Source organism: Rattus norvegicus, chromosome 13, assembly GCF_036323735.1.
Source record: "Rattus norvegicus strain BN/NHsdMcwi chromosome 13, GRCr8, whole genome shotgun sequence".
Taxonomy (NCBI): Eukaryota; Metazoa; Chordata; class Mammalia; order Rodentia; family Muridae; genus Rattus; species Rattus norvegicus.
The window spans coordinates 100,039,927-100,064,586 of record NC_086031.1 but is presented as its reverse complement, the minus strand read 5'-3'; positions in this window follow the sequence as shown (position 1 = coordinate 100,064,586).

Genomic DNA, 24,660 nt, shown 5'->3' with positions numbered 1-24,660 from the left:
TTCCTCTATACAAAAAAGAAACAAGCCGAGAAAGAAATTAGGGAAACGACACCCTTCATAATAGACCCAAATAATATAAAGTACCTCGGTGTGACTTTAACCAAGCAAGTAAAAGATCTGTACAATAAGAACTTCAAGACACTGAGGAAAGAAATTGAAGAAGACCTCAGAAGATGGAAAGATCTCCCATCCTCATGGATTGGCAGGATTAATATAGTAAAAATGGCCATTTTACCAAAAGCAATCTACAGATTCAATGCAATCCCCATCAAAATACCAATCCAATTCTTCAAAGAGTTAGACAGAACAATTTGCAAATTCATCTGGAATAACAAAAAACCCAGGATAGCTAAAGCTATCCTCAACAATAAAAGGACTTCAGGGGGTATCACTATCCCTGAACTCAAGCAGTATTACAGAGCAATAGTGATAAAAACTGCATGGTATTGGTACAGAGACAGACAGATAGACCAATGGAATAGAATTGAAGACCCAGAAATGAACCCACACACCTATGGTCACGTGATTTTTGACAAAGGAGCCAAAACCATCCAATGGAAAAAAGATAGCATTTTCAGCAAATGGTGCTGGTTCAACTGGAGGGCAACATGTAGAAGAATGCAGATCGATCCATGCTTATCACCCTGTACAAAGCTTAAGTCCAAGTGGATCAAGGACCTCCACATCAAACCAGACACACTCAAACTAATAGAAGAAAAACTAGGGAAGCATCTGGAACACATGGGCACTGGAAAAAATTTCCTGAACAAAACACCAATGGCTTATGCTCTAAGATCAAGAATTGACAAATGGGATCTCATAAAACTGCAAAGCTTCTGTAAGGCAAAGGACACTGTGGTTAGGACAAAACGGCAACCAACAGATTGGGAAAAGATCTTTACCAATCCTACAACAGATAGAGGCCTTATATCCAAAATATACAAAGAACTCAAGAAGTTAGACCGCAGGGAAACAAATAACCCTATTAAAAAATGGGGTTCAGAGCTAAACAAAGAATTCACAGCTGAGGAATGCCGAATGGCTGAGAAACACCTAAAGAAATGTTCAACATCTTTAGTCATAAGGGAAATGCAAATCAAAACAACCCTGAGATTTCACCTCACACCAGTGCGATTGGCTAAGATCAAAAACTCAGGTGACAGCAGATGCTGGCGAGGATGTGGAGAAAGAGGAACACTCCTCCATTGTTGGTGGGATTGCAGACTGGTAAAACCATTCTGGAAATCAGTCTGGAGGTTCCTCAGAAAATTGGACATTGAACTGCCTGAGGATCCAGCTATACCTCTCTTGGGCATATACCCAAAAGATGCCTCAACATATAAAAGAGACACGTGCTCCACTATGTTCATCGCAGCCTTATTTATAATAGCCAGAAAATGGAAAGAACCCAGATGCCCTTCAACAGAGGAATGGATACAGAAAATGTGGTACATCTACACAATGGAATATTACTCAGCTATCAAAAACAACGAGTTTATGAAATTCGTAGGCAAATGGTTGGAACTGGAAAATATCATCCTGAGTGAGCTAACCCAATCACAGAAAGACATACATGGTATGCACTCATTGATAAGTGGCTATTAGCCCAAATGCTTGAATTACCCTAGATCCCTAGAACAAACGAAACTCAAGACGGATGATCAAAATGTGAATGCTTCACTCCTTCTTTAAATGAGGAAAAAGAATACCCTTGGCAGGGAAAGGAGAGGCAAAGATTAAAACAGAGACTGAAGGAACACCCATTCAGAGCCTGCCCCACATGTGGCCCATACATATACAGCCATCCAATTAGACAAGATGGATGAAGCAAAGAAGTGCAGACCGACAGGAGCCGGATGTAGATCGCTCCTGAGAGACACAGCCAGAATACAGCAAATATAGAGGCGAATGCCAGCAGCAAACCACTGAACTGAGAATAGGTCCCCTATTGAAGGAATCAGAGAAAGAACTGGAAGAGCTTGAAGGGACTCGAGACCCCAAAAGTACAACAATGCCAAGCAACCAGAGCTTCCAGGGACTAAGCCACTACCTAAAGACTATACATGGACTGACCCTGGACTCTGACCCCATAGGTAGCAATGAATATCCTAGTAAGAGCACCAGTGGAAGGAGAAGCCCTGGGTCCTGCTAAGACTGAACTCCCAGTGAACTAGTCTATGGGGGGAGGGCGGCAATGGGGGGAGGGTTGGGAGGGGAACACCCATAAGGAAGGGGAGGGGGGAGGGGGATGTTTGCCCGGAAACCGGGAAAGGGAATAACACTCGAAATGTATATAAGAAATACTCAAGTTAATAAAAAATAAAAATAAAATAAAAAAAAAAGAAAAAAAAAAAAGAATTAAAAAACAAAAAAAAAAAAAAAAAAAAAAAAAAAAAGAATTTGCCCTTTAAACTTGTTGATTGTCATAGGAAACTATACAACTTGGGACCATCAATGTGGGTCAACTGTCTCCCACCAAGCATTCCAAGAATCTCCTCATACCCATACTCTCTGATCTGTTACTGTATCCTTTGACCATCCTCTTGTCATAAAAAGCATTTAAAAGCTGTTTATATAACAGAGGTCAGCAGATACATGCTAAAATTTACTGTAGGGCCCTACTTGGGAATTTTCTTATAGACTTTAAACATACAGTACCCTGAAAACACATGGGTTTTGACATATTTCAGTCACCTAGGGAGAACAATAAAAGGATCATGTCCTAAGAGAAAAATTAAACTTTCCATAGATAGAACATAACTACATTTTAAGTCACCACTTTAAAGATATTACTGCTGTTTTGGTATAATCTAGTAAGCCACACACAATTAATTTCATATTTCACTGGCATTACTTTTTAGAATTTCATGTTGACATAATCTGTAGAAGGGGGTGGACTAACATAGGCAATATGCTTAAGGTTCCTATACCCACATAAAATGTTTCAACTCAGAGCAGAGGTCTGGCTCTATAGGATAATTTTTTTCTGTATTACCAATATGAAATCATAATTTTCACATTAATTATCTAAATGCTAGTCACTTCTAGATTAAAAGCTTAAATTGAATTATAGATGTTTTCCCATGAATCCACATGGTTCCTTCTTCTCAGATAGATCTAGGTTTTTGCAATGTTGACAAAACAAGCAGCCCGGGTAGTCTGTGTGCAGTGGGGACTGATCTCAGTTCTCCATCCCCACAATGGATGACCTGACATAATAACACAAAACCTTGATGCAAATATCAAAGGTTGCTGTTCATAGGTACCCCCAAGTCCTAGGTAGGTGGTAGCATCACATGGCAGGAGCATAGAGTGGAGCCTAATTATTCACATCATTGTCAGGTAGCAAAGAAGGCAAAAGGGCCAGGATCCAACCATCCTCTTCAAGAGCAAATGACCAATGTCCTAAAGGTCTCCCACTAATGCCTACCTCCTAAGGCCTTCACAACTTTCCAGAAGATCCATCTGGGAACTGTACCTTTAACATCTGGTTCTTTAGGGACCATTCAACAACATCCAAACCGAACCAGTTACCAATGATGATGCAAAGAAAGAATACATTTCTTGTAACCATATTGGTTTGAAGAAGAAAGCTAAAGAAATGGTTTGTTGTTTTTCAACTACATGTTATTTGATTCTGAGACATAAAAGCTATAGATGGATTCCGTAAAAGGAAAAAATCCAATGGATCAGCGAGCAAGCTGGGTTTTCTACCAATTAATTCATTAACTATAAAAATGAAGGGTCACTACTACTGGAAGATCTCATTTTTAGCCCTTGGAGGCGATAATTAAAATCCTATACCTTGTGCTTGTAGGACTGAGATGCAAAATTTAGTTTCTACAGAACACTTGGGGTCCTCATGCAGCAGCCTTCATGTTGCAGCTTCAAGGTCAGCAAGGCAGGTCATGCACACTCTTCAAAAGGATGCTTTTCTGTCACCTCGTTTTCCTTAACATCCTCTGCTGATTTCCAGACTTAATGGAGAAAGTTCTTGTTCTGTGGCTAATTATGTAGCTTCTTCAACAATAGGCTCCTACCATTGAGCTCTGTGATGTGTCACAGAGTTTTCATAAATGCTATAAACTCTATAAATTCCATAAAAAGGAATGACATTCGTGTGCACGCATGGGTATAACTAGAACTAACTGTTAAGCAAGTTAGGCCAATCTCAGAATTAATATCACATAACTTATATTCCAGGCTTTGGTCACAAAAACCTTTATGGAACGCAGTGGAAAAATTAAAAAGAAGACAACATATCATTTATTTGTCGCAAATGTTCTGAAGTCTCACCACAAGTCTTCCAAACCCCACTCCTTTATCTACCACTTTTATCCCAGGACGGATCTCTCTGTGCCATCCCGATCCCAAAATATTTTTCACCTATGGAAAATTTTTATAAATGAAGTTTGGCTTTGTTGACTGAGCTACATCTTCACATCAAAAGAGAACTGAAAGAACCTTTTATTGATAAACTGTTCATGTGTATCAGCATAAATGAGTTGGACAGCATGATGCTTTCTTTGTGACAGTTTTTCTCTAATTCTGCCTTAGCCCCATATTTGTGCATATTTACCTCAAAGGCCTTCAGTCTGTTCTAATGATGTTACGCCTTCCTGGCCACGCCCACCGGTTTACAATTCCAGTCCTACATGACTCCCAAGGTAACAGCTGCTGAATCAATTACTATGATAACTATGAAGATGGAAGATCCAGTAAAAACTTCACAAGATCACCCTATATGTCATCTCAGAAGCCAGCATTTTATCATTGTGGTATAGATGAAGTTAGACACATAGCTGTGTCTTTACAGCCCTACACTTATGCATATCTTTTAGCTTATCTGAAAAAAAATATAATTTATAGACAATCCAAAGGTCTGTGTACTATATTCCCATTAATTTTTGGTAGCAATTTATTAAAACAATTATTTTTCAAAAAAATAATTTTTTAAAATTTTGCTTTGAGCTCAAAAATGTCAACTGCTATTATGAATATAGTATTTATTTTTGGTATTTTGATATAGGGTCTCTCTCATATTATAGCCTAGGCTTGCCTGGAATTCACTGTATATGGCCTGAGCCAGCCTTGAATTTACAACAATGTTCCTGTCTCAACTTCTCCAGTACTGGGAAAATGGGCATGAGCTAAGACAATAATTTTAATAATATAAAGCATCATCAGTAATCTTTGCAATAAATACTTGTACCAAATATGCAAGTGGACTGAATCAAAATAATCAGACCTAATAAGATAAAAAAAATCCCAAGTATATATAAATAGCTATGTGTGAAAACCTGGAATTACACCAGACCGCAATGCAGGTGAGAGAACTTGCAAAATATGTTTATACCATGTATAATTCTGTGACTGACAATAACCTTACTTGGACTTATAGCCAATTATATACACTTGGTTAGCCGTTCCAATAGGATACTGTCTCAGGTTTTATAAGACATGAGGAACCCAAGACACATAACTACAAGGACTGAGTTTCAGGTCCTCTTCTACCATGAGATCTTTGTGTGACATAAGGAACATCTTGATTTCCCTGAGTCCCGTTATTTCAACTGTTCCTTAGAGAAATGTGTAACTTTCCTAGCTTACAGGGTTAAACTGAGAAGCAAGAACGAAAGTAGGAAAAAACAAAATGTGCTACTGTACTATCACCTTGCAAGAATTAAAGCCAGGGGCTGGAAAGATTGCTCAGCAGTTAAGAGCACTGGCTGTTTTTCTAGAAGACCCAGGTTCAATTCCCAGGATTTACATAGAAGTTCACATCCACATCTCATTCCAGTCCCAGGGGATTTGTCTCCGTCTTCTGTCCATGCATGGACACTTCACACACATGGTACATAGACATATGTACACAGACATATTCAGAGGCAGAACACCATACACATAAAAATAAATTTTAAAAATATTTTTAAAGGAATTAAATCCATTTCTACAACTTTCTAGAAAGTAAAGATCAGCTTTCCTTATCCACTATTTGTGTGACCAGCAACTAATGGTTGTGCAGATGCCACCTCTAGTTCACGGGGTTGATAAACACTTGCTACTCCTCCACTCACCAATGGGCTCCAGAAGCTTCAGTTTGGCAATGGGAGCTACGTATCAAGCCCAGGTTCCTCTACAGAGGTCTCTGTGGGCCTGCTCAGACAACCTTGGTGCAGAGAATTCTCTTAGAAAACTGTTTGATGATTTGGAGCAAAACACACATATGGATCAAATTTCCTTGAAAGTGCATCAGGATTGAAAAATTAACTAGAAAAAAAACAAGAACCCTTGGCACTGCTTAAGTATGTAAGGCTAGCCTGAAATGCTTGGCAATTCCCAAGTCCCACTCCACTGCTATGCCATGTATTGTCACACACCAGGGCTTCATGTCCTTCGACCCCAGATGCTAACCAGTTTCTCCATCCCCATTGGAAGATTTTGTAACTGTAACATGGCTTTCTTCAGGAATCTAAGAGCTTTGGAAGTATATAGAATGTAAAACCCAACCAACCCGTTACAAACATTGTCTTATTAAATTCTGATGTAACTCATTGAACAGTGTGTGGCTTCTAACAATCTGCCCAGACAACTCTGTAGCTAATTACTGTGGTTCTGTGCACCAACAAAATGCTAGCAGACAGAGGTCAGCTCAGCTAGGTTTCTCTGAACCAGCTTTATTAGTGTATTTTGGTTGGAAATCTATAGGTCAATACAGTATGCCAGATGCCGGCATCTCTCTGATTTAATGGAAAACCCAAACTACCTTAAGCTACTCACATCTCCCCTCTATGACTACACAAGAATCAATGGCAGCTTAATTATTTATCTTCAATAGGAATCAGGAACAGACCAAACCAATTAAAAGTGTGGGATAGCAGTGGGCAGTGGTGAGGATTATATCCACGTTCCCCCATTTCCTTCTTACTCTTCTTCCCACTCAACGTTTTAATTTCTTCCTTCTATCTAAATTCTAAACAGATCCTTTCGTGATATTAAATAAATTTAAGTCACCATCACTTAACGATCTTCACTCTTTTTTTTTTAAAATAACTACAAACGTAGTTCCCATCTATACACAGGGTAACTTTTAGGAGTCAGGAATGAGTTAACTAAAGAGAGTGTGTTAAGAGGTCATCGGTGACACAGACAAAAACTTAGCTCTCACTATGTTCCCTGTTATTCATAAGCCTGGTGGTAAGTTCATGCTTTTATGGTGGGAGGAAGATGGACTACTTACTCTCTACTCGCTAAAGCAGTTGTGTCTGTGTGTACACAGGTGTGCATGCATAAAATACAAGTACATATGGAGATACACACACATTATGTGTGCACGTCAAGAGGATAATCTTGGCTATTGTTCCTCAGGGATGCTAGACACCTTAGCTTTTCTTTGTGTGTTCTGTTGGTTGGTTGTTATTTTGAGAGAGGTCTCACTATGTGACCCGGCTGAGCCTGGAACTCACGGAGGTCTGTCTGTCTGTCTCTGCCTTTCCTCTGCCTCTCTGCTCACTAAACGATGAGATTAAAGGCATTTGCCGTCATGTCCAGCCATCTATGTTTTTGAGACAGTACTTTTTTCTTTCTGCCTGGAACTTTCCTGGGCAAGGTTGGCCAAGAGATCCTCCTGCCTCTGCCCAGTGCTAGGATCATAAGAACTGTGTCTGGTTTTGTGATGGGGAATGGGTTCAGGTCTTCACACCTACAAGAAAAACAGCTTATCCATTGAGCCATCGTCCCAGCCTTACTAAACCTTTCAAGGTTGCAACAACCTTTGTGGGAATTCACTTAGCATCCTTCTTAACTTCAGGTGCCCTCCACACATGCTCCATGGGCATGAGGCCACCGATTTATCAATGCAGCTGAATAAGTGAAAGGCAGGAATAGCCAATGAATTGTAAAACTTACAGTCACCTAGTCCATGGACCTTGCTCTCTAGAGCAAGATTAAATTCCAGCCTTTATTTTGTCATGTTCATAATAAATAATCATCTGTGTTATTTCACTATGGAGGCTCAAATCCTTCTAGTTGTACAAAGTTCATAACGTGTTCTGTTACTTTAAAGAAAATGTTATGCTGGTCCTGGACATGGTTGTGCCGGAAGCACACACATCTTTAGAAAGTCCTCCCAAGCTGACCCTTACGCATGCCTTTCTCCCTTCTTAGACTGTGTTCACGTTGCTATTCTACCCTCAACCTGGCTCCACTTACAAAAAAGGCTCAACTCTAATGCTATATTTCATAAACTTAGAGCTTATTACTGGGTCAATCTGATAAACTGTAGGACTCAGTACCAGACAGAAGGGCAATGTAATGTTTAGTTTGTTTCAATGGGCTGCATTTAGTGTGCACCTCTGTCCTGGACCAAGTGTACATTTTATTATTGTAAGTCTAATAAAAACGAAGTTCACAAAGGACCATTGTTAAATAGTAATCATTATTTTTTTCTAGTAGGTAGACTTACCAGGACTTGTTTTCATGGGTCTGAGCATGAGTGATAAGCTGTTCACTTTTCATTGATGTAGAATTTATAACATAAATGAACTTTGCATTTATTTTAAAACAAATTTTAAATGACATGGATTCATAAACCATTTCAATAAAGAGCTGGTTAAAATCTGGTCCATAGCAATTTCTTTGTACGAGACACTTGGTGTCTTTGTAAGAGATCCATTTTGCTGGGGCAAGGGTGTAAATTACATTCAGGCTGGTGAAGAATAACAGCCTTTTCAATACTTTTTACTACAATTTTTATACCTGCGGTATATTTTTAAAAACTACTCCAATTCTTTTTTTTATTCTTTAAATCAGGTAACAGCTTGTGTGCAGCCTTGAGACAGTTTTTCTGAATTTGACTAGGTCCTTGCATCTAGATATCAATACTGATCCACCTTCAATTCTCATGGACCTGTAGCTAGGAGACGACTCTCCATGGATCACCCCATATGTGATGTCCTGAAAGCAGAGAGACTGAATGTTCTAGATCCACTTTGTGCATAGAACAGCCCTGAAAGATAAAGGTAGTCTCACTCTGTCTCCCTTTGTCTCTGTCTGTCTCGCTCTGTCTTCCTCTGTGTCTCTTTCTTTGTCTCTGTCTCTGTCTGTTTCTTTCTGCCTCTGTATTTCTCTCTATATTTCTCTGTCCATCTCTCTGTCTGTCTCCCCCTGTCTTTCTCTGTCTCTTTCTGTCACTCCTTCATTCTGTTTCTGTCTCTCCATGTCTTTCTCTCTGTCTCTGTATGTCTATGCAAATTGTACATATGTACGTCATGGAGAAGAGAGATAATGTCTCTGTCTTTCTATTTCTCTGCCTCTGTCTATCTTTCTTGCTCTTAGTCTCTGTATGTGTGCACACATGAGCACACATGCATGTACAGACAGATGCCCATAAAAGCCAAAGGTCTACTCTGAGTGTGTTAATCACACGCCCCCCTTATTTTCAGGGACAGGGTCTCTCACAGAACTCAAAACTCATGCCAGTGAGCCTCACAATCTACTTATCTCTGTCTCCCCAGTACTGGAGTTACACAGGTGTGCCACTGTGCTTGGCTTTTTATACCAGAGCAGGTGATTTTAATTTAGGTCCTAGTGATTACACAGCAAACATTTTAGTAATGTAGTGATCATCCTCCCCATTAGTGTTTTTCTCATATAATACAACCCAATGTATATGTGGGAGCTGTGGACAAAGGCAGTGTTTCCTTCATCGGGCAACAAACATACTTCTGAGATACACTCTGGGGAGCCCTGATTGGCAGTCTTTTCTTCATTCTGTTAGGCCCCAATGAATCAGCATAAAAGACTTCTAATAGTCTGGCTTCTGCTATTGTCATACACAAGAAAATTGGTTTATCTTCTATCCAGAAGCCTCATGCTTTTCGTTGGACCCCCTTGAAAGTGGTGGGATAACTTATTAGCTTGAAAAATCTCATCCACTTCACTTTCCCCCCTAATCTTGCACCTTTGATCTAGCTTTTAAAGTCCTGATTTAATTCATATGAACTGATGCACCATAAAGTCAATTCTGCTGGTTAAATATGAACAATTCAATGAAGGTCTTAATGACTTTATCATTGCCAAGTGTGAACATGTAGTCAGGCGACTGAGTTGGCCCATTATTTTCCAACCTCTGTATAGTTGAAATTGGAGTATCAAAGATGAAAACAAAAGGTAGAATGACTAACTTGGACCTTTCGACTTATGGTTCAGAAAACAGAGTCTATTAATTCAGTTTAGTGGGAAGTCTAGGTCAAGCCTACTGAATTGAGTTAATAGACATATTTCATTTTCAATGGCGTGCTTTATAGGAGGACCATAGGCAAGACAAGGTAGTCGATGGCAGGCTCTATACCTGGAACCTGAATGCAAGCTATCCCCCCAGTGTGCGGCTCATTGGTCGTGTTCAGGCATCAATAAGATGAAGGTGATAGAATTCACTCACTCTTCTTATCCCCTGCAGCTCAGCAACCGACTGCAAACAGATCTGTAGAAGATACGTTTTCTCAGGCATAAAATGAATTCAAACAATAAACTAAAATATGCAACTGAATTTGACAGGGTTGAGTCCAAGGTCCTGGGGCGGGATGTTGCTGGACTAGGTCATGTGGAAAGGAGAATCTCAGAGAGAATCTGTGAATTCTAAACTAAATGAAGACTCCAGGGAAGAGTGGACATGGTGCTCCTGCCTCCTGGTCACTTACAGACTGCAGTTAGGTCATTCACCAAATCAAAGAACCTTCTTTTCAGTGCAGATGATTCTCCCACTGCTTTATAAGCCTTTCTCCCTTTCCTTCATGCTCCTTTTAAGTGGAAGCGTCTCCCTTGCTCTTAAAGTAGATGAAACTTAAGTGTCTTTTCCTGGTTTTCAGGCAGGAAGCAGTTTTTTTCCTTTTGCTGCCTCTCATTCTAATTTTGGGGCACGGTGCCCCATGGAGGTCTTTAAGTAATACACACTTAGACCATCTCTAAACAGCACAACTAAACCTCACCCTGGTCCTTGCTTTCAATAGCATCTTTGACCTACCCCCTCTTCTTGCATCTGCAGAGGAGAGGACTCTTCTATTCCCAACCTCTGGGTCTCCATTTGGGGACCATGAAAGATTTCAGATTTCACTTCTCACCAGAGAGAACTTAGATACCCACCCCTAGCTTTCTACATGTTTTTGTTTTCAGTTTTATTCACAAGGGAAACAGAAAACATCTGGCTGCCAATAGATGTTGTGATCCACTAAATATCTCCACAACATTTTTTTCTAAGTGAGAGGTGTGGCTAGGCTGAGTCAAAGAATCCGTCACCATGCCCTCTTTTCACTTGTCTGCCCACCACACCAAGAAGCCCACGCATTCAACTTTGCCAGAAAGGACTTGTCCACTAAATAAAACCAATCAATCAATTACACACAAAAAGCATGTTTTCTTATCTTTTCCTTTTTTCTTTCACTCCTTTTCTTGTTTTGTTTTGTTATACAACATTAAAGTCTCAAGTTTCTTCTTGATGCAAAGATGGACAATAATTTCCGGACCTCGAGTATCCTTCCCAGGGACATCTAAAAGAAAGGCATAAAAAATACGCCACTTGGCAGAGACAGACTCTTATTCCCATGGAGAAGAAAAAAATAAAATAAGAAGCCGAGATTGTTGCTCATCCGAGAGCCATGTGGGTCCCAAGGAGACTTTACAGCACAGATGTACTTCCTGTGATCTCAGGGTGACCACTGTTCAACTGCCCCAGCCAGCAAACAGGGAGAAGTCAGATTTCACAGGGTGATCTGTCCAGAAAGAAAACTTGGCTGAACATGTTGAAAACATGGACCAGCTGGTGCCTCACTGTATGTGGGGAGCAAATCCCACCTCTGGGGTACTGAACACACACCCTCTGGGCCCTAGGCCAGTGATGACTACTAGCAGCCCAGGCAGGCCAGCAGGGCATTGCAAGCAAGGCAGGTTGAGAGGGAGTGACCATTGTGAATGAGGTGATAACATTGGCCAAAGTGGGAGGGAAGCAGCCTGCCAACGCTTGCTTGGGGTCAGTGCATGTGGGTCTGTAAATCTCCTTCATGGATCATTAGTGCTGAAAGGAGTCTCTGGATGTCATCCAGTGGGTTCCTCATCTTCCCTGGGTCACTTCAACAAATGGCTTTCCTTCCAGGTCTGATAGATTTTTTTCAAGAAAGAACTTGACTGAATTTTCTCTTCTCTCTCCATTTTCCTCTCTCCCTCATTCTGCCCTTCTTTCTTGTATACCTTCTTTCCTTGGTTTCTTTCTATCTTCTAAATTTTCCACCTCCTTGTTAAGTGGTGCTATACTTTACTGACCAGGTCGTTAAGGCAAAAGTTCAGAAAATGAATAAAAATGTCAGGTTTGATCTTTGTTCAGGGCATGCCGGTGTGTGAGAGTAGAGACCCACTGTCTTGCAAAAACACAGAAGAGACAGAGAGAATGTATGAATCCGTGTCAGGCAATTCCCGCCACGCCTGGCAAGTCAAGTGCGTTCAAATTTTTATTCAACAACACCTACTTGAGGGCTTTGTATGTACTGGGGAGGTAAGCATGTATTTGTACAAGTATATATGTGCTGTATATGTTTGCATACTCATGTTGTATACTAATGTCAATGTGCACATATGTGTGCACACATAGATATACATAGATATAAATGTGTTTGTGCACTCGGGTTGCATGGGTGGACATGCATGCTTATCTGTGTGGTGTGTGGCAATCAAGATGGTCATGTGACAACAGAAACAATGAAATACTCTGGGAACAGCAGAGTCTTACATCAACATGGCACAGATAAGGTATTTTAAGCAACATCATTTGATCTCCCACATAGCCTGTCCACTGGCATTTTCTTTTAAGCCTCTTACTCATTTTGTCAGTTTTATCCAAGTGCCCTATGAACATTTGTTGTCTTTTAATCTCAATTATAACAGGGGTAAATGATGTCACCACCTTGGAAATGCCTTTCCCTGCACTCTGCTCAGATAGCAACTAGAATTTATTTAGAGCACAACAAATACAGCCAACCCATTTCCTGGGTACATTTTGACATCCTGTACCACTGCAGGACTTCTGATAGGAGTTTGAGTGAAGGTCACTGCTTGCCGAAACCCATTTTCTGTGGCAGAATGTTTACGTGGGAACGTCATGCCTTCAAACCAGTTGATGTGATTACACATGGCTTCTGAACGATGCCGGATAGGAACTAGGTGAAGGTGTCTAGTTTTAAAATGATTCCTCTTGCTGTTGGCGGCTGCTGACATTCTCAGTCCACACTGATGAAACCCTGGGCTGAACTCCACATGCATGCCCTGCCACTCTGAACATGTTTTCAATCAGTCCTACAAGGCTGTGTTTCTCTCAATGTCAAAAACCCACACACAGTCTCATGAGGAACAAGGATGCCTAAGCCATAACGCTGCGTTGTAGGACCTAATACCCATGTAATGACGGGATTGGCTGCGGGGCACATTTGGAAATAATCTTCAGCCTTTGGGATTAAGACCAAGGGCAGGAAATAATAAAACTGTGTGAAACTATACCACCTCCTCCTTCTGCTCCCAGCAGTTTGCACTACGGGTTGAGAATATCTGCGTTCCGTGGCAGTCAGAGAGATGTTAAGCAATGCCCAATGACAGGAAAGCGCACAGTTGAGCCATGAGTGAGCATCTCATGGAAAGCAATGGAGACAACAGTGGAAGAGGGAGGGTAGGCCCCAACGGATATGCAGATGTTGGAGGTCTGTAAACATCTCATCAGACAAATGGACAAGGGAAACGCTTTCCTAAGTAGCATGCACTTAACCCAGGGAACTGAATGACACATGGTTTTTATGGGGCCAAGGAACTCAGTAACATTTGTCAAAGGGTTGGACACTGTGGTGAATATGGATAACATCTGTGGCTCAGCTAAGTTGGGCTGAATGCAGTGAGGCTGGCCCATCTGCTGGCATTTTCCACAGATATGGACTCTGACAGTGTGTCCTCCAGAAGGGGAAGAAGAGCCCAGTGGGTCAGGGGCCATATGTTTAGCTAGCTCTACAATGCTCTAACCAGTCACAGAATAGAAGTGGGGGAGGGAGGGAGGGAGGTAGAGAGAGAGAGAGCGAGAGCGAGAGAGCGAGAGCGAGAGAGAGAGAGAGAGAGACCAGGAGACCTCCATAATCTTTTCCATGACTGCATTTTAAGCCTGAAGGTCTCCCTGCTTGACCGATCAGTACAGAGTTTTGTATTCTTGTCATCCTTCTGGGCTGCCACCAGTGTGTTCCTCCAACTCTGCTGGAGACTATGGTCAACCACAGCACTCTCCAGTGATTATACCTTACCATAGATCTGTGACTCCTACATGGACTTACACATTTTCTCATGGTCTTCTCCTTTGTGAATGTACTCTCCTGGGTGGTACATACAAGTAGCTAATTATCAGCATGCAGAACCGATCTGATCCCCAGACACAAGGGACACAGAACAAATGAAAAGCATCATAGAAGAGAGACAGCAAGAGAGTGACTGAAGTTACAGGGACAATCTTTGTACAGACTGTCCCGAGCACTCTTTCTCAAGGACTGTCTAAGGTGCAGTCTGTCACAGAACAGTTGACTCCCAGTAAAGCCAATTTCTTCACACAGAGTGCCCCACTTAACCACTCTTACCTGCAGCCTATCAATTTCCTTGATGGTTAATGTTCTTGTAAGAGACTTATAAACACACCAAAAAGTTGTTGCTGAGTTTGGCAAAATAGCAAAGCATGACTGTATTTTTTCTCTTTTATCCCTAAAGGCATTCTAAAGTGTTTTAAAGTAAAACAGAGGACAGCCTTGATGTGCTAAGAGCTATAGTAAAGCACAGGTCATGGAGCTGGGCAAACCATCAGCTAGAGTTGAATGGGAAGATCTTAAACACATCACTGATAACAAACCATCAGTCATGAAGCAGCATCCAGTAGCAGGAGTTTAGTCTCAATAGTTATCACCAACCAGACTTCTGGAAACACATCGAAGAGTCACTTCCAGCATCACATGGGTAGAGTTAGACAGTGATTCATGGTTTTCTATAACTTCTGGTTCTAACTTCGCAAGTTTGGGACATTTAAAGCTTGTCCACCATTGTGGCTGATCTGGCTTTACTCAGTTTCTTAATCTCCTTTAACACCCATCTCTGCATTTGTAAATTGAGAGTAATTGCTACCAGGGTATTGTGAGAATTGCTTGTATGCATATACATGCATGGTGTGTGTGTGTGTGTGTGTGTGTGTGTGTGTGTGTGTGTGTGTGTGTGTGTGTTCAGGCCAGGGATAAATATCAGGCTTCTTCCTTAGTTATTTATTCTCTTAGTCTTTGAGACAGGCTCTCCCATTTAAACTGACTGATTAGCCCAGGATGGTTAGCTAGTGAGTTTCAAGGACTTTTTCTTTCTGTTTTCCCAGCACTGAGATTACATATCCTCCCACTACCGACTTTTTATATAGGCTCTATAAGATTGATACTTGCCCAGTAAACACTGATCCATCTTGCAGACACCTCCTCCACACACACCCAGGGCTTATTACTCCTCCAAATAGCAGAAAAATATGGTGGACATTCAGTAAATAGTATGCTAATTGCTAGCACTCTCCTTTCCTTTAACTTTTCCTCCAGAATTTTTTTTTTATTTCACAGCACTGGGGTCAAATACAAGGCCTTGTATGTGCTTGGAAAAGTCTCCACCAAAGAACTACATCTCCAACCCACATCCAAGAACATTTTAACAGGCGTATCTTCCAGTTCCTGCTGAACAGTACCCATAGAGACAAATGTTCTTCTCCGTAACCTCATGGCCTTTGTTATCACCTATAGCCCAAGTTGGGATCTAACTACATTGTGCCTACATCTTTCTAGATGGTTTTTCTCAATCTTCCTTTCTACCATCTGTGTATGTAGTACTGTAGAAATGCAGATAGGTTATCATGTATTGTGGATATGATAACATGTGACCACCCTATCACACTGTTCATGACATTTCTCAAACACAATATGTGTAATGCCATTCTTTTGCTCATCAACTTCAATTGTCCCTTCTACCATACAGCATCAATATTGACTTCAAATTACAGCCCCAATGGAATGATTTGGACCAACCAACCCTGTTCCCACAAGCGACTGGAAATCAGACTAAAGAGGACAGACAGCAACCATAGAGCATTGTCAAGTTGCCTACATGGAAACAACATAATGTTCAAGAAAAGTAATTACAATAAGATTGTATGATTCTCTGTAAGCCCAGCCTGTTGACTGTAGGCATTTACTAAATTCTAGTGGGGAGAATACAAGGTGAAGCAAGAGTGATAGAGGCTATCTTTCAGAGAGCAGAGGCTGTTGGAGTTTACAGAGCAGTGTACAACACAGATAGCAACTATACAGGGGCACATTACCATCCAGAGGGCTACACCAAGGCATTTTCAATGCTTGTTGGATAAACACTACACATACACTGAGACACAAATGCTGGTGAAGTACAGACCCTAGAACAAAAGAGACTTTGGGAAGTCCAAAGTTCTCTAACTGACACAGCTTCGGGAAGTTTGTGTTCAGAGCAGCAGGGCAGAGAAACTGATTGAAGAAACCCAAGAAAGACACACTTCAAGAGTATACTGAAAAGCCAACCGAAGACTTATCTAAATGGCTTCTGAGTAAATGGTAAGAAGAAAAGGCTAAAACATGTGACATAAGTGCTTCATAAAATTCTACTCTGTAAAAGAAGAAAACAGCATCCAGGCATTTCACACAGGAATTATGAGGTCTAGAACCTTATCAAATGTTCATGCCATGTGAGAAAATGAGAAACTCTTACTCATAAGCAAGAGGTATTGCTCAATGGGTACCAACCATGACATGAAAGGGAAGCAAACCAAACCTTTAAAATGAATGTTATGGATAGGTTTAAGGGTGCGTGGATAGCATGAATATAATACAGAGGGAGCAGGAAGTATCCACAAGCCCTAAAGGTAGTCAGCGTATGATACTTTAAGATTCACTGTATGTATAAAGTAGCAGACTAGATGCTGAAAAGGAAAAGTTTGGCGAACTTGTCTTAAAGGACATTAGAAACAATGCAAACTGCAGTAGAGTTACATGAGAATTAGTGCAAACAAGAAAGCAATAGGTAGGACGACAATCACCCATGGGATGATGTCAAGCCAACTATTCCACAGCCATTGAAGGAAAGTGGAGAAGATTTGAAAAAAATAACCAGAATTCAAAACAGACTTAAAGGGGTCAATCACTAAGGCCAGATGAATGAGCTTAAAGAGCCACAAAACAAAAGCAATGGCTACCGATGAACCTCAAAAGGAAATTGAGACAAAAAGGACACTGAAAGAAATTTAAAAGGAGCTAGAATATAAGAAAATAGCATAATAAACACATCATCCACGTCCATAGCTACACCATTCATAAGAGCCTTGCTATGCATCAGCAAATGAATTAATAAAAAATGTAGTCCAAATATACATGCATACCATAGAGATTTATTAAGTCACAACGAAAAGCGAAATCATAATATTTGCAGGAAAATGGATGGAGATTAACTAGATTAACCCAGGCTCAGAAAAGCAAATGCCTAGATTTTAATTTTTGTGTGTGTATGCGTGTGTGTGTGTGTGTGTGTGTGTATGTGTGTGTGTGTGTCTTTAAAAGTGGGAGGGAGGGAATATGTGTGAAGTGAAGAAGAAGAAGGGGGCTACCTGGAAGATGATGTGGACCTAGCAAGAATTCAAAACAAGACAAGGTGTTTGGGGGAGGGCGATCAACAAAGGATTATAAAAATGCCACGATGAAACTCCTTCCTTTGCACCCTAACTTAAAAAGAAAATAGATTTAAGAAAGTGACAAAAATTAAAAACAAGCTGCATAACAAATGCAAGAATGCCCAAACAAGGATTTAAAGAAGCCCAAGTTGACACTGTGTATCATGTAAACAGCACGTATTGAAGGAAAGTGAAAGCAATTCTAGCTGGAGTGAAAATTCACACAAGAAAGAACCAGATCAGTAAACTGAGCATATTGGGAATGAACGGCGACTTTATTATTTTTAAGGAATATACTTTATTTCATGGCAAAGCATTAATAAAATGTTGACTAGATCAACATATAAGCATAACTGAAATTTATAGACAAGAGAAGGAGGGCAGATTTGTGAAACTGGATGAATACTATCTTAAAGTCTTACATCAATGACGACATTGAGTACTGTTGTGGTAACGTAGATAATGGTACGCTACAGGTGTGTGGTGTGAACGCCCGTGCAGGGCTCTCCCGGTTACCTTCTTCAAAGATGGAAATGTATTTGTACTGTGCAGTGTGGTAGCCCTCAGCCACATGGGACTTAACGAGCACCAGTTATGTGGGTGTGTGAGTCCAGGACAGAACTAAGGCAAGGTGGGTAGCAGCTAGCACTCCAGGCAACCCGGCAACAGTACCTACTGAAAAGCAAAGTGCGCTAAGTAAAGTTAATAAAAGACAGACCAGCTAGGAACCCAGTGACGGACGCAAAAACAAACACTAAAATAATCAAGTAATCCCAAGAAAGAGAAAAATAACAGGAAACAATGAACGGAAGGGTAGAATACTAATCAAACTGTGTCTATGATTACATAAATATAAATGAGTTAGGTGATCCATGACCAGGCAGATACGCTCGACTACAAGAAACATCAAGACCTGATGGAACTGGCTGTCATTGCAGGAGTTGACATTAGGAACAAATATTGAAAGTAGAAAAGAATCAAACTTAGAAACACAACAAATAAGATGCAGGGTCATGGAGAGAGCTCAGTGGATAAGGTGCGGCCGACATGTGGGCCGGTACTCCTGCGCAACCCCCAGAACAACATTAAAAAGTTGGACATCGTGGTGGAATGCACTTCGACTCTAGGTCAGGAAGACAAAGACGGGAGAACCCCAGCCTGACCTAAAGTTTCCATTTCTAGTGAAAGGCCTTGTCTATAAATTAATTAGTTAATTAATTATTTAATAAGTAAATGAATAAGTAAATAAGTAAATAAATAAATAAGGACAACACTTGAGTCATAATGCTGGAATTTAATGTCTGATGTCCACATGCATGTCCACTTGTACATGAGTACTTACACAATACATATCACACATACACACACACACACACACACACACACACACTTAAAATTTTTAAATAAAATAAAAAAGAATTTTAAATAATAACACAGGAATGACTCAGAAGACGTTGGCAAAACTACAAATGGAAATCTACCTTCTTACAAGACCACATGGAAAACTCACCAAGGTGGACCATCTGGTGCACAATAAAATATGTCTCTATAAATTTAAAAGGATTGAAACCAGAGTATGTTTTCTGACCACAACGGTATTAAATTAGAAATCAAAACCAGAAAGCTATCTGCCAACCCCTTAGATACTTGGGAACTAAGCCGCCTGCTCTAAAATAACCACACAACAAGGGAGAAACCAGGAGGAAAATCTAAAAATATTTTGAATTGATAAAAATGAAAATATGTCAGAATTCATTAGATGATACAAGCAAAAATGCTTAGAATATCTGAACATATGCCTCTGACTTTCTGTGGTCCCCTTTACACTCTGGAAACCTATTGACAACTATGAGAGGCTTTATGATCACTATGTCGATTTTCGCTTCTAAAGAATTAAAATTAAGAGCTTAAGGTGTGGGAATGAATTTAAGGCTTAAAGTAGCAAGCCCTGTGTGATTAGTATAACTTAAATTTTCACAAATCTATTTATATCTTCTTATGGGTTAATGAGAAAGCTACTGACTCATTTTTATACATCTCTTTAATCTTGCTTGTTAAAACATCTCCCAATTATCACCTCCAGGTTCCCTCCACGCTGTCCGACAGACTGTTTGGGTTGAGATGTGTGAAGAACAGCCAGCCTCCTACAGACTCCTGGTGGGGAAGGTTTGGTGTATCCTAACCTTTAGCTGTACATAGTAGCCATGACACTGTTCGGTCTTTCAACACTATTTGCAATGAAATATGTAGCAATACTAATAAACCTTTCACATTAATGCCATTAAAATCCATTCCTCTCCTCTGTGCTTTGAATGGTCCTTACACTCACAGGTAATCTTTGAAGATCAAGAAGTCGTTGGAATGCCAACCAACCAGAGCTTCCAGGGACTAAGCCACTACCCAAAGACTATACATGGACTGACCCTGGGCTCCAACTGCATAGGTAGCAATGAATAGCCTAGTAAGAGCGCCAGTGGAAGGGGAAGCCCTGGGTCCTGCTAAGACTGAACCCCCAGTGAACTAGACTGGTGGGAGGAGGGCGGCAATGGGGGAAGGATGGGGAGGGGAACACCCGTAGAGAAGGGGAGAGGGAGGGGTTAGGGGGATGTTGGCCTGGAAACCGGGAAAGGGAATAACAATCGAAATGTAAATAAGAAATACCCAATTTAATAAAGATGAAAAAAGAGAAAATAGTAAAATAAAAACTAAACTTTTAAGAACAAACCAAAATAAAAAAAGAAGTCATTGGGATATTTGAGGTTCATTAGATCGATCTATGATTTGGAATGTAGAGCCACACGATAATCACATCTATGAAATGGGCACCATCAGAGGCCTCAGAGAGGAGAGGAAAGGTCAAATCATCCAGGGCAGATGTCCTACAGTCTTACTTTCTGCAATTCTAATTGTCATGACTTGGAAATATAGCTCAGTGGTAGAATGCCTGACAAGCAGGCACAGGGACCCAGGTTTGATTCCCAGTACAACACAATAAAATTTCATCTCTTCACTTGCAAATTTAAATGTCATCCTTAGCAACACAAAGGTCAGCTTATTTCTTGAAGTGACAACTCCTTCTCATTCAGCTGTGAGCGAAACTCACAGCCAGCTATGCAGATGGATAAGTACCCCTGGCACAGGAGAGATGAGTGTTTAGTGGGGGAAGACAGCCAGGTCTCCCCACAACCCAGTCTGGCAATAGTGTTTCACTGTGATCCCCATTTCACCATGAGGAATTACAAAATGACAAGAACTCAAGAACAAAACAATTGAGCCTGACGAGCTTCCTCTCAGCAGAGGAGATGTGTGGGTTGTATACAAGCCCAAGAAAAGGCTTCAACATCAATTTTCCATGATATTAGAATAATTGGACCCACATCTGTCCTCCAGGGCAGTAACTGTCAGTTTAGGGAAAGAGATATAGAGCAACAAGAGTCTTAGTAAATAGCGATGGGAATGAAGAACGGAATGTCACTTAATGGGACAGGGAGGCAAAGCAAACATGGTTTTAGATAGAGCTCAGCACTCGTGTTCCTAGGTATTTAGCTGACTTTAGCATTTACAGCAGCCGACTTTATAACTTGCCCTAAACTGGAAGCCACATGGATGTTTCATTGATAGATAAATAGAGAAGCAAACCTTGGTATATCCATAATCATGCAATTATTCAGTGATAGATGGAGAACCTTTATCAAGCCAACCAACGCTAGGGCTGGCCAAGGACTCCATGCTCCGTGTTTCTGTCTATAGGGCACTCTAGCAAGGATAAAACCCCAGGGACAAGCAGCCCAGCACTGGGTGCCAGCAGCCAAGGGGGGGGGGTTGTTATGATAATGGAGCTGTAGCACACTGGAATGGTGGATCCATGACAGTGCACTTTTGTCAAACGTCATGAAGCTCTATAGAACTATGACTTTATCATATCACAGAGCTAATAAAGGGAGAACTCACTAGCAAGTCTAAAGCTTTGATGTACGCATATGGATGGTTCCTGCCCACAATGGACCTGCTTATAACCATTCAACCTTTCAGGGCTGAGGAGCTGTGACCTATTCAGTAGCGACTCCAGTCCAGGATTTGAAATGTTTTGTTTTCTGTCCTTGGAATAGTATCTTGCTATGTATCTCACACTAGCCTTGAACCCATGGTCTTCCTGTCTTAGCCTCCCAAGCGGTAACAGCCTGAGATTGCACGCTCTGACTTTTTCCCAGGTCAGTGATAAATGGCAAGACGTTCTCTGGAGCCACTCAGCAGCAGCAGCAGCCTGAAGGGATTCCTCCCTCAGCCACAGATCCTAAGGGGATGGGAGACGACCCTATGCACTGTGACATGTGCTAAACTGTTACAGTTGGAAGGTTGGTGCACTAAATGTGTTTCTGATTCAGTGGTATTATTGATTCACATTTGGTTTAATCAAGAGGTAATCAATCCTCCTATGAGCCAAGGAGTTTCTGAGCCACTCAGATAAAATAGAAATTTTTATAATAGTATTTGCAGGGAAGTATGTGGGAAGGGCAGGGTAGGGGATGAGTGGAAGGAGTATGGGGGTTTTGTGGGAGTGTGGGTATGACTGTGTGTATGTTTCTGTATGTAGGTGTGTGTATTTGTGTGCATACATGCAGGTGTGTGTGCCTCTGTGTGTGTGTGTGTGTGTGTGTGTGTATGTCTGTGTGTGTGTTTGTGTGTGTGTGTGGTTTTAGGTATAGAAGCTTGCCTTATTGGAGGCTTCCTCAAGGGCTGGGTGAATTGTAGCTATAAATTCTTGATACTCGCCCACTGATAGAAGACAGCTTTCTTCAGACTCTGTAGCCCCAGACTTTCCGTGGGAGACCTGGGTTATAGCTCCTCATAGCCCCTCCGCTGGCTGCTCTGCCTCCCCCGTGCACTTCTACTCTTGATGGCTCCCTAATCTTCTCCGGTCTACCTTCTACGTATCAAGTCTGTCTTGCAGGGCATCCAAGAGTGATTTTGTTTATATTTCTGTATATGGAATATGGATAAGCTACAGTAAACAAAGCCTCAGTGTGTAGCTTATAAACCCTTTAAAAAAAAATCACACTAAGCCCCTCCTGGGTATCTGTAGTCATTGAGTGTCCTAGGCAGAGAGCAGCCCCAAGGCAGGAAGATGCCAAAGGCCCATGCATCAGTAGATGGTATAGAGATCTGACTTCTCTGTACTCATAATATACAGGACACATCAGCACACACACACACACACACACACACACACACACACACACACTAAATAAGCCACGATGTATACAGACACACAAGCATCCCATTCACCTTTGTTCCAAAGCTGTAGCTTCAAAATAAGGAATCTAGACATTCCATGCTCTGTGTGAAGTGACAGATCATCTGGGACTTCCTACTTCTGAGCCTGGTTGTCACAGGCCACAGCCACTCACAAAACAGGGTAAGAAGATCACAGCAGACACACAGGGACAAGGAAAACCCTTGAAGAAGTGAGGAGAACTTTATGGACAAGGTCTATTTACCAGTCACGGAGCTTCAGTGGCAAACAATCTGAAGCCCCAGAATTAGCACCACCACAATTCAGAGAATATGAAAGGACACATTTGTTCCCCACATTGGAAAACTGAGAAGGCAAGAAAAGTCCTGACTGACAAGGGAGGTCACTTTTAACACAACACGATTCGCTGAGCTCTGTGTTATCCTTGTGCATTTCTGCCTAAGCATTAATCATGGAGCCCGTGTCACAAGACCACTTCAAAGCCGTGTGCTTACCTCAGCAGCCTCGGCTGCCTAGCACGGATCACAGCAGTCCAGACTCTTGCAGGGCACACAAAGCCAACTGTGTTTTCTTACGTGAGGGATTTATCCCCCGTGACCACCGTGAGCATTTCCTCAGCCTCATTAGTTGGGGGACTCGGGCTTCAATAAAGCATTAAATGACCCTTACTTTGGGATTCAACGGGCTGTTTTCTTGTGAACAATAGAGAAAAAGAAGTGGATCCTGCAAAATTCACCCAGCACAGCCCTTCACAGTGCTTTCCTTTCTTCTTAAAAATAACAGCTTTCACCTCGTTTTGTACTTGAAGGCTATTTGCCTGAAATATGGGATGTGGACTTAATGATCTAGTTCCTCAAAATAAACACAGGGGGCATAACAACATCCCAGGTACTTACACAGAGGGGGAAAAAATCTACAAACAGAAACACAAAAGTCATGAAAATGTCACTGAAGGAACATAAACTGATTGTAAAGAAAAAATGCAAGTGCATTCTACTCCCTGGCATACCTGGGAGGAAAACCAGCTTTCCAAAGGCATGGTGGCCAAAGGCAGCTTCATTTCAGACTCACAGGCCACACATAAAAAAGACTAATTAGAGAAAGTCCACAAGGCAGGAGCTGGGCCTGACACCAGGTTGTACTCTGAAGGGAACAGGAAGTCTGGGTCTCTCCTCCCTCTGAGACTCGGCCGTTGCTCCTTGCCCAAGGTCTTAAAGGTCCCAGCTAGCACATCCATGGCCTCTGTGAAATAGCACCAGTGAAAACCCTTTGCAGAATCAATTGGGATTGCCAGCCTGCATCTCTACATGTTAAGAGGTGTCAAGAGAGCAGTGTTGAGAGCGAACTGAAGCCAGAAAGAGTCTTACAGGGTGACAGGGGAAGTACAAACCAGGAATAACTCAGGGTTTCAACTCTCTAGGCTTAAAGTCCTTCCCACAGAACGAAGGAAGATCCTCCCGCCATCATCAAACCATACTGATCCCTCCTTCTCACTGCTTCAGAATGGATTTGTTTGAAATACCTCTTCTTTCTTATTTATTTATTTACTTATTTATTTATTTTTCATTTTACATCCTGCTGACTACTCCATCCACTGTTTGCTTGTGGGTGTCTGTTTCTGTCT